This window comes from Struthio camelus, chromosome 1 (genome assembly GCF_040807025.1).
Source record: "Struthio camelus isolate bStrCam1 chromosome 1, bStrCam1.hap1, whole genome shotgun sequence".
Lineage (NCBI taxonomy): Eukaryota > Metazoa > Chordata > Aves > Struthioniformes > Struthionidae > Struthio > Struthio camelus.
In genome coordinates, this window is record NC_090942.1 from 106,547,399 (window position 1) to 106,561,433 (window position 14,035).

At 50.5% G+C, this 14,035-nt stretch overlaps 1 protein-coding gene across 1 annotated transcript in view; it reads left to right on the forward strand.

The window, feature by feature from the left end:
- Window positions 1-4,182: 4,182 nt before the first annotated feature.
- Window positions 4,183-14,035, forward strand: part of BCL9 (BCL9 transcription coactivator) — a 59,834-nt gene continuing 49,981 nt past the window's right edge. Inside the window, 1 exon segment of the mRNA XM_068910264.1 lies at window positions 4,183-4,311. The gene's annotated coding sequence lies outside the window, so the exon portion shown is untranslated.

A 14,035-nucleotide genomic window follows, 5' to 3' on the forward strand; every position in this document is an offset into this window, starting at 1 on the left:
CTTGTTTTACAGCAGCTACCTAAACAATTGAGCTGCGCTCAGAGTGCTGTTATAAAAGACATTGTACGTGTGCATAGTGAAAAAGTCTTATTCCCTCCCTGCTCCCCCGACAAAAAAAGCATATCATCTAAATTAACAGAAGTGCAAGAAGGGGACATTGTATTTCCTATTTGACAGGGAAACGAAGTCCAGAGAAGAGCCAAGTCAGAGAAAGGTGTTAGCCTCCTAAAGCAGGACTCAGGTGAATTTTAGACCTCTGAGTGCAAATTATAATCCTGCAAACCCTTGTTCTGCTGTCGCCTAGTCCTGGGGATGCCCAGACCCCTCAGGCCCATCGGGTTGGACAGTGAGGCTCCACGGCTGTGGAGGCTCTGCTGTGCACGGCTCTGGGATAGCCTCCGTCCTGCCAAGGCCAAGCACAACAGCAGCAGCAGGATCCAGAAGCAAAGTGCTGTTTTGCCTAAAGGAGCAGGCCTCCAGGATGTGGCCCTGTGCACAATCCAGAAGAGGCTGATGCTTCCTTTCACAGGCCAGCGTCCACAGTGGTTAAAGCACTCACCGAGGATGTAGAAACCCCAGACAGAGCTGCCTCCTCTGCCCCAGGGGTTTCCTGTATCTCCCTTGGGAGTGCTCCAGCTCCCCAGCTGCCCGCAATTTCAGGAGAGAGGGCACGTTCACTGCTTCTGCTGAAGGTGTTCTGCTTTTCTGAAAAGCGTTGTGGCTTGCCAGAGAGGAAGCGTGTGCAGGAATGGCAAGCCTGGCTGTTAAGCGTTTCACCTGGGAAGTGGGGGAAGTCCATTTTCTAGTCCACACTCCAGTGACCACTTCTGAATTTTATCTCATGTCTCTTTAACGTAAAATGCATAAGCAGGCACTGGGGAAAGAGACCATGTTTTCCTCCATACATGGAGTTCCATAAGATCAATGAGATTAAACTTGTGCTTACATGCTGTCCTGAATTGGGGCCATGAGGAAAGCAATGAGAAAGTAAACAGAAGAGAAACGTTATGGAAATGAAGGAAGAGGGAAAATCCTTTCTGCTAAGAGCAGTAGATCTCATCAGCTGCATGACGGTTTGGCCTCACCGGGAGCTACTTAGGCATTAGGAAGTCCAGGGACTGGAAAACAAGGCCAAGTCATCTTTAGCCAGGTACAAAAAAGATCTGAAAATGTGAGACAGGGAGCAATGGGAAAAGGCTATCAATTGGTTGCAGCCCCTCCCTGACAAGGTAAATTTAGCCCTGGGTTGTCTTTCCCCAGTAGCAGAATGTGGGTACTTGAAATGATCAAGCTTCAACCTGTGACAATCAAGAGGGGCTTTCATTCTCCCTTAAATACTTTATTCGGAAATCTTGAGCTTTTTATGGGGGCTTGGACTGATCCCTGCCTTTACGATGGCTTGACAAGATTGCTGAAATGAGCTTAACCCAGGGCTCTCCTTAAAAAAAAAAGTTTTAAGCCAAAGCCGTTGTAGGACGTACCATCAGGACTTCAAAGTGGCTTTTGTATATGAAGCAGCGATGCCTGTGCCCGCAGTCTGCCCCGGCTGGATGTTAGGCTCAGGAGATGCATCAGAGCCTTACTGTGGGAAGCACTTACTGCTATGGACCTGTGTACCGGTAGGCATGTCTGCCGCTGTATCTCCCATCGCAGAAGCTGCAAGAGCTGAAGCTGGACCTGATGGCCACCCTGCATAAAATCTGGCTTTGCTTTCAACAGGTTAAGCGTGGCAGGCATCCTCTTTTGAGGACCTGCAATGCTGCCATCCTCCGAGGATTTTTCAGTCCCAGGGTTTGAGAGTGCTGTTTAGGAGAGTGTTTCGGCATCGGGCGCCTCCATGCCTTCTCTCACTGCTTCCCTCAGCCTGAGCAGGGGGGGCTTGACTTGCCCAAGGCTTTGGTGACGGGGATGCTCTATCAACACCCAAGTGCCTGATTATGAATGGAGTGATTTTGTTTTCCTGATTTTTGGATTCTAGACTATACCTTCTGCCACCCGTCTGTATTTTTCACGTCGCGTTAAGTCCTTCTACCCCGATTTCTTGGCACTATCCTACTCTTCCAGCTGGGAAATATGTAAGATTCTGTCTCTGATCTTCCAGCCTTCTCTCCCGCTTTTGCTCCCCCCTTCTGTTCCTCTCTTTTTGTCTCTCCAGCCATTCTTGGTTGCAATCTTTCTTCCTTGCTTGAGCTCTCTTTCTCTTTCCTGGGAAGCACCTCATTTGCATCCTGTCCTAGTATCCAAACTACAGATTAGACCTGGTTAAAATTTTTCACAGTGAAACCCTGACTCATGTAAAACTTCTGAGTTTTGGGGGCCTGTATGCGCTCTGGTTTTGGGAGGTGGCTTTTTGACTGAGCTCTTGAGTTTGAAAATTTGCATTCTCCCTTCTGCTACAGATTCAGGTGACCTTGGGTAGGTCGTTTAATCAGTCCGAATCTCTTTTACCACTTGTTAAGTTTAGATAACACTCACTCACTCACTTGCTCGGGTGAGTGAAATGTCTTTGAGATCACTGGACAAAAAGAGCTATCCAAGTGGTGGTTATTGTGATCATTATAATTATTTTTATTAAATGAAACCAGCTGATGCTTGTGCAACACTTTTCTTGGGCTCCACCGACCTTTTCCGCTGAGACTCACAGAAAAACCTTTTGTTGTCCCTGGACAAAGATGTGTTTTTTGAGATTGAGTTTTGTGGTTTTGTTATGAAACTTATGACAGTTGGTCATGTGGTTTGCTTTCTGGGCTGAATGAACCCTCATGAACCCGTACGCAAGGCACGCAGTTTAATGATTCACACCAGCTATGTTTTGGTTCAGCTTTTGCTGAACGGAGGGTGTACAAAGCTGAACGTCAAGGGAACCCTAAATCACCCAAACCACTTTGCCCAGATCTCTGTGAGCCCAGACCCAGGAGCTCTGCGCTGCGCCTCCAGGACCTCTGGGGGTTGTGCAGGCTCTCCGTCTGGAGAGACCCTGACTTTCTCGCTGGAGACCCAGGCTCCTCAGTCCTGTGGTTTATGGGGCTGAGGGCCGCAAAAATGCTTCATAGTCCAAGAGGACTTGTTTTTCGTGATTCTTGGGGACAGGGCAAAACCTCTCCTTGCGCTTCTCTCACACCTTTTGCCGCTGTATTCATCATGGAAGAGGACGTGCGGTTACAGGATAAAGTTGGTGCTGAGGACTGCAGGGTTTGGTATCCACCATTTGGCGCGTGAGATTATTTGTGTGACCTTGGGCAAATCACGCAAATTCTCTGTCGGCTCCTCCATGTGCAAAGCGTTGATAACGATACTTGACTGTCATGAGCACGGGAAGACATAATTAGCAGCAGCGTGGCGCTTGCGAGCAAGGGATGCAGCGCGTCTCTGTTATTTACTTTGCCGGCTACCGTTTGCTCGTATGCTCGCCCCCCAAGTCTGAGCAGGCGGAGGCGGAGGGGCCTTTCAGCTCCGCTCAGCCTGCACCAGCCGGCCCGTCTCGGCCCCCCTTGGCGAGACCCGGGGCCAAGCTAGCGCCTGGCTAGTTCGCCGTCGGGCTCGGGGAGGCGCGAGGGGGGAGCGGCGGCTTTTTTCTGCTTTTCTGGGCGCTGAGGGCCAGCAGCCCTTTTTGGCGAGGGGGCTGTGCGGTGGCGAGCAAGGGCGGCGGCAGGGCCGCCCGCACGGCTTCTCGCCTGCTGCCATTTTCCTGGGACACGGCAGACAGCTTTCTCCCTGCCCCCAACTCAGCCTGGGCTTTTTCCTGCCTCTGAACTCCTCCAGCAACAGCAAGCGAGCCGAGCTTGCCGTGTGTGTGTGTGTGTGTGTGTGTGTGTGTGTGCCTGTGAGGGGGAGAGAAAGCCAGCAGCGAGGCCCAGCCCGCCTGCCTGTCAGCGGAGTTGGGAGTTTGCATTGAGGAGAGGAGGAAGGAGGAGGGGAGGGCCGGAGGGAGGGCGCGGGGAGGGGGGGGGGGGTGGTGGTGGTGGTGGTTGGGGCGGCGGGGCGGGGGGGGGGGGGGGGGGACGTCTTGTTTGTGGCTTGTCAGCAATTGCTGGAGACAAGCTTCCATGTGTGAAAGCGACTTGGCATGAATGCCTGGGCTGTACCAAGCGCCGCGGCGCCCGCAGGGGGAGGCCGCGGAGGAGCCGAGCAGCCCCGCGCAGACAATAGGCCCCGAAAGGGTTCCCCCTGACTCGCTTTGATGTCGCCCTAGCGCCTGGCTCGCCGGCGGCCGCGGGGCTCCGCCGGCCGAGGGGCCCCTGTTTTGTTCCCGTCCCCGCCGCCCCCGCCGCCCTCCGCGATGAGGCTCCGGCCCATCGCCGCCTGAAGCAGGTAAGCGCCGCCGCGGCGTGGCGCGGCGCGGCCCGGCCCGCGGCACACGCGTGTGCGCGGCGCGGCGCGGCTGCCCGAACTCCCCTCCACGCGTGTGCGCGCGAGCGCGCGCGTGTTGCCGCAGCGGGCGCCTCGCACGCCGCCCCGCGCGGCCCGGAAAGTTTCGCGCGGGGCCGGAGCCGGGGCCGGGGCTGGGGGCGCGGGCGGCCCTGCCTCAGTTTCCCCCGGCGGGCGGCCAGGGCCGCTTGTTGCAGTTTGTTATCGAAGGCAGCGCGGGACTTGGCGGGGGAGAGCGCGGGGGGTCGAGTGTGTCGGCGTTGCTCACGGAAAAAAAAAGCTTTTTTCCACCTGTTGGCTTCTGTCCCTGTGGCTTTTGGGGAGGCGGAGGGGGGCTGGGGCAGGGGGGAGAGCTGCGGGGCTGGCGGGGAGGTTGGACCCCCGAGAGGCGGCGAGGAGCCCGGAGGAAGATGGAAAGCCAGGGTCTTTTGTCAGTGTTTTCGTTCCAGAGCCTGTGCTTCCTGGAGCTAGCCAGAGCCGGCAGACCTGCAAAGTCTGCCACAGGGACTGAAGGTTTTTTTTTTTTTTTTTTTTTTACCGTGGATTTTGGAGATTAAATGAGATTTATTTACAATTGCCGTCTATCGGCAAGTAAATATCTAGCTCGACGTGAGACTAACTGTGACGGCTGCTGCTCGCTCGCTGGTGGTTTTGTGGCTGTTAACCTACTGTTGTTGAGGTGATAGTGTGAAGGAGGAAAAAAAAGAAAAAAAAAAAGGGCAGAGGAGAGAAACCTTGGTCCTCGTGCCCCGTTTCTTTACAGCGCTGACACTGGGTTCTGTTAAAATTTGGAGGGTTATTTTTCCTGTTGGTATAAAATGCGGAAAGCCTTCCAGTGCATTAGGCGCATCCTCATGAGGTCTTTTAAGTTTGCCATCTACCATCATTCAGGTTTCATCGATTCTAGTTGTTTTGTTAAAAAAATAACCTACAAGAGTCTGAGCTGCACAAATGTTCATCATTCTTGTGTCCTGGCACAACCTAAGTGAGGCAGGAGCGGAGAGAGGGGGAGAGAGTGAGGATTCGTGCCTTCCCAGTCGAGGCTGGGAGGAGAGCATCATGTGTTGAAGAATATGGGCAGGATGGGAGATGGGGGAGGGAGTCTAAATTGTCCTGAGACCCTATTCAATCCAGCAAGGAAGATGGAGGATCTTGCTGCTGCAAAAAAATGTACGGCAGAAATCTCAACCAGCTCCTCTCTGACTTGTTACCTCCCTTCAGAAAATAAATAAATAAGCAGAAAAAAAAATCAAAGCAAAAACCCATTATTTCGTGTAACATTTTCCATCATACCTTTATCACGTACGCTTTACAGTCAGAGAGTCCAGTGATGGAGACATGTAAGAAGCAGAGAGAAAGACTGTGATTTTCATTTACAGGAGGGGGAGAAGTATCAGATCATGTTTGAAATGAGACTTGTCAGGCAGCGAGGAAGGGATAAAGAATGCCTGTTCCAGGCAGCCGGACCTGTGGAGGGGGAGGCTGTGGCACCTACAGCGTTGATGCTGGGTGAAAAACCTGTGGAGAGAGGATATTGATGGATGAGGGAACAGGGAAGAAGGATGTCTGAGGAAGACCGTGGACCAGCTCCTTGGAAAGCTTTGAAAAGAGGGGGAATTTTGAACAGAATCAGGGCACAAGCAGGGACTGAGTGTAGGTAAGCTGAATGTGGTGTATCGGGACTTTTTGGCATGGAAGAAAGGGGAGGTTGAGTTTCCTGTGCGTGCAGAGTTTTGGGCAGTTGGTAGGGGGAGGAGATTTTTGTAGGCAGCTCAAGGGGCGATGAAGACTTGGACGAGGAGCTTGCAGCTGAGGGGTCCGTATGCTCCCCCAGAGAGCATGCGGCTTGCCTTTTCGGTAGGTGATTTGTTTGATGGGGCATCTTCTGCTGATGTGACTTTAGATATTTCCATTAGTTATGTTGGAATCTGGCAACAACAAGGGCCAAAAATCCTCCTCTTCCCAAACCCTTGCAAAAATATCTGTATGGATGAAATAAAGCTCTTTCGTGAATGCTCCCATACACCCTGCCCTTCTGCATACATGGAAACAGTAAGTTTGTGCAAACACACCTGCTTGGGGAGCGCGTTCTTCCTCCTGAGGGGCAATGTGCACATGTTGTAAGCATGGTTCCTGCACGGACATGGCCCAGTTCTCTTATTTTCCTCAGTTTACGTAATAGCGTATTCTATGAGAAGGGTAGCATTTTGCAGCCCACTTTGCAACAGCATGAATTACGATGTGAGGTGGCAGGGTAGCCGACGCTCCAGACCGATGCGTTCTGTGTTTTTGTGGCAGAGCAGATACCTACCACAGACATTGCACACGCAAACAACGCCGTAAAAATTTCACGTGCGTGGGTGCGCAAAGAACTGATCGTGGTCAAACGCACGCGAACCTACTCTCTTTCTGAAGAAAGGCAGTGTCTGCGCCTTGCTTGCGGAGAGAGCCCGCTGCTCTCGCCCATACGACTCGCATGCATGCGTGCTCAGCCCTTTCCCTCCGGGATCACCTGTTTGAATTCCAGCTAGGCTGGCACTATGCGGAAGTTTCGCCCCCCAGATGGCAACCCGGTGCCCTTTCTGTCCCAGCTTCGTGCTGGGATTGTGCGGAGCCACAAAAGCTTAACAACAGCTACACTAATGAGCCCTTGCTTGGCATGCTGAGAAGAAAGGCCAAGGGCTGAGCGGGGCATAAAAACAGTGGTGTGGAGCCCCCTGGTCAGAGACGGAGGCTCAGCACAAGCGCGGGCGAGGGAGCAGAGTCTCTGGAGTCGGCAGCAAGGCAGCAGCGCTGCAGCAAAGGCGTGAGAGGAGACCATGTTGGGGGGAGGAGAGCAGGCTGCTGTTTCCACATCATCTGAAAACTCAACCTGCTGTCAGGACAGAAGGAAGGCTTGTGCATATTTTATGTCACTTTCCTCCTTCTAGGACAAGCTGCTGATGTGATCAGCTATGCACTTGGAAATCCTGGACGCGCCGCTCAGCAAGTATGACTCGAGGCCAATAACGAGCCTTGGCCTCCTGCCTCTGCTCCTTTGTGGACAGTCAGTTACATCCCATGCCGCCCTTCCCCGGAGAGCGTGTACGCAATGAAAGCGTGCGCGCCGCTCCTCAAGTACGGCATGGGATGTGACGGGCTGCATGGAGACAGGGACAGAAAACGGCAACGTGTCAGGGCCGGGGGGGGGCTGGGGCGGGAGTTGGCCATTTCTTCCGCTGTTTGCTGATGTCTAAAAGGAGACTTAATGAGTAAATTAGTCGTCCTTTGAACTGTGGGTGCGTGGCTCTAGTCAGGTGTCCTCGTGGCCGAGATCTTCAAGGGTAGCTCAGGAGTTGGTGGGGTTATCAGTTGACAAAACGTATTTCACTCCTTCTGGCTGGATTTTGTGTTGTTTGGGGCTGTCAGGCAAAAGGATTTTTCCTAGTCAGTTCTTCAGTGCTGCTCCGACACAGCAAACGCTCCCTGCCCCACACCTAAGGGTGCCGACATCACAAGCACAGTATTTCTTAACGCTGGTCCCTCGCACATAAACACAAACGTTATGCCCGTGTCCTGCAAGCAAAGTCATTGGACTAAACACCGTCTTGGGACTCTTGGGAAAGCAAACATTTTTGCTATGTGAGCGGGCCTTGTGTATGTAGCTGTGTCAGCTAACGTCATCCTTGCTTTATGCTTCGCTAGTCCGATCTGAGGAACAGTGAGTGGTCTCAGCATGGAGATCTCAGTGAGAACTGGAGATCTCGCCACACTGATTTGATGGGCAGCTTTAGGCAAATCACTTTAAAGTACCGACTGATCTTCCTGGTTCGCAGTCAAGATCTGTAAAATGGGAATAATACTTACCCACCTCTCGAAGCAGTACACCAAATTGCTCGTGTGTGTTTGGAAAGTGTCCTGTGCCTCTTTGCAGACAATATGGCAGAATCACACAACACTGCACGAACAAAGCAAGCATTTTTACACTCGGTGTGACTCATGCTACGATAAATTTTGCTAAAACTATGCGTATACTCGGTGCTCTGTTGGATGGAGAATTCTGTTTTGTCCTTCCAGCAAAAAACAGTGCAACTTGCCAGTGACATGGCCTGTACATGTATTCCCATAACAACAATATTATAAACATATGGTAAACCTGGTATAACAACTGCTGTCCATGTCTCCATGCAAAACAAGGAGCTGATTAACAAAAACCTAGTGTCTGAGGCTGTATCTCCTCAGACTGTGATCTCATCAGATTTCCCAAGCTAACCACAACCTGGTTGCTACTCGGATTGTAAACTTGAGGGGCGGGGGGGTAATTTGCAGGAATTGCTATTCGTGATTCAGTTCACTTCCCTCTGACTCAGTATTGAACCGTTCCTCAGCAGGGTATTTGGGGATAGTGTGCTTAGGACATTGCGCATCAGTTTCGTTCTTGGAATAAATACTGCAGTACCCCTGCAAGTCAATGGCATTTGGGCTTGCTTACAACTGAATTTGTCACAGCATCTTTCAGATGAAATGTGAAATCAAAAATGTAAAACTACTTCTGAGTATTAAAGACTCCATGAAGGGAAGGGGGGGAAATGTCTTAGCCCTGGGCGATTTGCCAGGTTCAAGCTCAGGAAATTGCAGTCTATCTAGGTAAAACTCCCCTATAGTTTAAATGAAAACAAGTATTCTTCTCTTACTGTCTTGAACTGTCGGTACTCTGTTTCTCTGGAGCCTTAAACAGATAGTACGTTATAACTAGAGAGGTGAGTCCAGTTGGTTGCTGGGAGAGGAAGTTTTAATGCAAAAACTAGGGCTTTTTTGGGACATTTCTAATTGCAAAATGCTGTATATATTTTAGATTATTATAAGGCTTGAATGAATATGCAGATCAACTTGCAAGTGTAAGTGCAAGGAAAAATTCTGGCGTGCTGTTTGCACGAGGGGCAGGCAGTTAGCAAATACACGTTTTTTCTACAGCAGAAAAATAAAAACCATTTTTTTTAGTCTTCTGTGTGTGCATCTGTAGGCTGGATTTTGTATGTTTAGCAGCAGTTGCTTTTGTAAGCTGCTGCTAAGGCACGTAACTGGCCGTGTGCAATTGCAGTAATGGAATGTGAAAATGCAACTACACACAGACCTGTAATCTTGCATGCAAAATAGTGCTTGTCTAGTTCTCCAGGTACAAAAATGGTCTAAGATTGTACTTGTCTCTCCATTTAACTGCATTCACCTGCATTTTTCAGGTGGCAGCTGTGTGTATGGAGTTTTGAATGATTATCCTTGCTATTTTTGCTCCAGGAAGAAAGAGGAAATTAAATCATTACTGGTGATCTGGGTAGTACGTGTGTCATGGTAAGCACAGGAAAAAGTTGGGAGGGGGGATTACGGTGATTGTTTCATAACTCTTTGAAATCCTGGAGAAAGGCTTGAAAATGGGTGAAGGAGAAGAGCGAAGTGGGGAGCTTACGTTCTCGCTAAAGACTAGGCGAATTTGACTGTGGAGCTGGTCGATGATGCTAGGAATCAGGCTGCGTCTTCTGCCAGAGCCAGTACTTTCTCAGCCCCCCGAAAGAGAACGTGCATTTTTGGGGTGGATGGATGCAGGGCTGAATATTGACCCCCTGAGGTCCTGGTTGCTTCGTCTCCAGCCCAGGGCGCAGCGCAGACTGAAACGTGGAACAAATTTCCTTGGCTGCGTCCTGCGGGTGAGTCTCAGTCCTGCCCTGGTGAGGTAGAGGCGGCCGGTGGGGGGACAAGGGCGTAGCTCACTTTCTCTGCCGCTTCGTTCTTGGGCTTCTCTGGTGACACCGATAACAAAGGGCTGCTCAGCACTAAGTGATACGTATCTCTCTCAGCTGAACGGAGCCACTAAACCTGAGTCCCGCATGCTTTTCGCTAGCCCTCGGAGCTTGGGTGTCACTGCCTAGTCACTGGCTCAGGTGGCTTTGGGACAGTCCCCCTAGAAATAGAAGCCTGTGCCTTCTCTACAAGGTCCAAAAGTATGTATTTCTTCTTACCGAAAAATGTGATCATATTTTTGGGAGGTATTTCTTGCTGCCTCGGGTCTTCAACTGCAGTCGTTTCCACTTTGCATGATACTCTTTGTAATTGAATCTATCGATGTATATTTAATACGCTTGGCACCACAGTTTGTAGCTAGGCGCTGCTTCCCAGCCTTCTGTCTCTTGTTTTCACAATTACCATCTTTAAGTTACAGTGGATGCCTGCCTTTCAGCTTTTTGTCCAGTTGCTGTACTGTCTTTGAGGACCTGTATTTGACAGTCAGACCCACAACCTGCATTGCTCCAGTCCTTTGATCTGGATGTCAGCCAGGTATTTAGGACTTGGTTAATAGAAGCGAAGTCTGTTGGGTTTTATTCTCCTCTCTGCCACTGATTTGCTGTGTGTGATCACGGGCAAGTCCTTTAACCTCAGATGGCCTCAGCTGACTTATCTTCTTCAGAAAGGTGTTGTAAGGCTTAATTACTGCGAGCTCTTCAGAGACCGCTAGGGAAAAATGCATTTTATTCAGAAATGTCTCTGACCTCCCTGGCCTTTCTCAGCCTTCTTGGTGGTGCTAGGAGATACACTCTTTACCCCCTTAATAATGTTTCTTCAATTTCTCATCTGTACATTCACCCACTCTCTCAGCTGCATGTAAAAATGCCAAGCTGTCTGAAGTCATGGAAATATTTTTATAATCTTGACAGCCACGACAAACATTCCTCCTCGGCAGTAAACAAACAAGGTACACAACCTGCCATTAACATCAGTTTATAGCAGAGAGACCTTCGTCACTCACTGACAAGGGAATCCTAGACAATTCCTGTGCTAGCAAGTCATAAAGTAGTGTTGTCTGAGGTTAGGAAAACACCGGGTCCTGTGGGTTCCTCTGTGCAGCGAGTAACTGGGAAGCTCTGTTTGCCCGTGTGTGTATGGGAGTGCAAACAGGCGCTAGGTATTTGGTTTATTCAGGGTTCTTACAAACTATATTTGGCTCAGGTGTACCTGGCTTTAGGGGTTTGATGTTTGTTTGTATGCACAAAAAAGCCTGTTTTCCGTAGTGGCAGTTGTAACAGGAAGGTGGTACAAATTAAACTGGATAAATACAAGGCACCTGAAAAAAAAATCTGCAATGAAAGGTAATAGCAAGTGTTACAGGAGCAGAATCCTATCACATAACATCCTGCACACTGCTGTTTTCTGTTTTTGTTGCAACTGGCCTCTAAGCTGGTGGCACAGACAAGAAGTAACTGGACCAACACTACAAAATCTTTTCCCTGCAGCCAATTCTCCATGTAGCAGCCAGCCATTGTTTGTTTTGGTGCATTCTAAGTTCATTTAATCTGAGTATCTCTAAAGTGAGATCTCCAGAGATTTTGGGGTGGGGGGGCTGGGGAGAAAGCAGGTGCAAGTCTTTTTCCTGTGTTATTTTCGTTTATCTCTTCCTCCTAGCAGGCCCTTTTCCCGCCATCTTTTGGTAGTGGGCTCTCCCTGGTGTACTCAGAGAGAGAAAGTCAAGACCGTTTTTCACTTGTGTCTTTGAGAGAAGACTTTAAGTAAGGAGCTAAACTCTTTTCTACCATCTTGCTTATTCCCTGGGGGTCTCAGTCTCTGCACCTGAGTTCTTCCACTTTTAAAATGGGAGTGTTTTCACAAAGCCTTTAGGAGCTAAGGAGGAAAAATGCAGGGTCTTCCTTCTTTTCAGCGAGACCATAAATCCTCCTTCTCCTTCTCCTTCTCCTTCTCCTTCTCCTTCTCCTTCTCCTTCTCCTTCTCCTTCTCCTTCTCCTTCTCCTTCTCCTTCTCCTTCTCCTTCTCCTTCTCCTTCTCCTTCTCCTTCTCCTTCTCCTCTAATTCCACTGCTCTTGCAATCTGTTTATCTCTGCTGTTTTCCACATCCCCTTCTATTTGCAGCTCTCTTCCTTCTGTTCATGTCATTTTCTTCTCTTACTCTGTATCTTCTACCCTCCCCCATTATTCATATGTCACGCACTCCTCATATCTCCTCTCTCTTATTTGTTCTCCACATCCCCCAAATTCCTCTCTTGTGCGTCCCTCTACCTTGGACCCCTTTTTGTTTTCCTCTGCTGTTTGTCTCTGCAGCCTGGCTGCATGGGAGCTGCCAGCTGTGCCTGCGGGCCTGGCTAGTAAGGGGCTATGAGGGAAGGACAGCGCGTGGGATCAGCCAGACAGCCCCCTGCTGCGGCTGCAGCTCGGCCTCGGGGCATGCGGGGTGGAGCTTGCCCTCTGATAAAGCAAGGTGAGACTCCCTCTGCTTGTGTGCTGCGGGCTTTGGAAAGGGCTGCTTCGGATCTCGTTCTGAGCTATAGCATGGTTGTCACTTCAATGTCTGAGTGCTTTATTATGCCCTGGGAGCCTGGTGAAGTCTGGAGTCTCAAATTTTGTCTCCTGACGTCACTTCACCTCCTTGGACACAGCCCCACGACTTGTTCTGGTCTTGGCCTGTTGTCCCACTCCCATTCTCCCACCTTTCCCCTCTCTCTAGACACTGTACTGAAAACCTGGGTCATATGCTACCTGGCTGCAGTACAGTGAACCCCTCTAGTTAACTGTTTAGAGACATCTGTGGCTGTCATGAGGAGAGCGACTGTCCCCTCAGGTCGCTCCCAGCTGAGTTCAGGGACCTGTGCTTTGCCAGGGAAAGCCGTGACAGGAGAGGGAGAGGACCAGCACGAAAGGTTTGGGGAGCTGTCTGCTTCGTGTTGACGAGTCACGCTTGGCCAACAAGGTGGCGCCCAGCGGGTCAAGACCACTACGTTCTGTTCCCTGAGAGACCTGTGCTTTTGTGGGGGACGAGAATTGCACTTTGGCCCGCACAGTGACAGCAGGATTACTGCCTTAGAAAGAATCCTGCTTCCATCCGCCTTAGCGAGTCGCTTGATCCCACTCAGAGACTATCCCACTATCTGATAGGTGATAAAGTTTCCTCCAAATCTGCTGGAGTGGATACAGCCTACTTTTTTCACCTCCATGCAGAGGCAGGATTTTGGTCGCAAGGATCCTGGCCAGTAGCGACAGTTGAAAGATTGTGTTTTCTTGGATATCCCTGCTTCGACTCTTCTTTTCCCCTCCTTTGGGACTAATTTGCCACCCACAGCAGGTACATGCACATGAAGGAGTTCTTTCCCCAGGGCTGGGAGAGGTGGCTGCAACTAGGCTGATGGGAGAGTCAGCCAAATCAGGGCTTGTCAGGTGTCCTGACAGCAAAGGATGGCGAGGTCACAGAAATAGCCACGTTTAAGGACAGAGCAGGATGACTTGCTAGCCCCCAGTGGAGTTTAGCCCCGTTGCTGGGTAAACCTGCATTTGACCCTGCCAGAGGTGATTCAGTCCTAGTCGCATGAAAGTTATGAGCTTCAGCGCTCCTAACCGGGCGACTCCTGATCTCTCCCTTCTGTCTCTGCGACAGATTAACCCTTCCTTAGTATGCTGACGTTGTGTCCCTCACTCTTCATGCAGGATGCTATACCTCTTCTTCCATTTTTCGCACAGCTGTTTCTCTCCCTCTGCATACCTGCTTCACCTGTTTTACCTGCTCTTTCCCTCCCGCTCTGACTCTGAGCTAGTTCTCTCTCCAGACTCTTTCCGTGGTGTTTTTCTGCCTCGCTTGCCTTCGCATCTGGCTTCCTTATCAGTCTGGTCACCCTGCAAACTGTCAGCAGCAAGG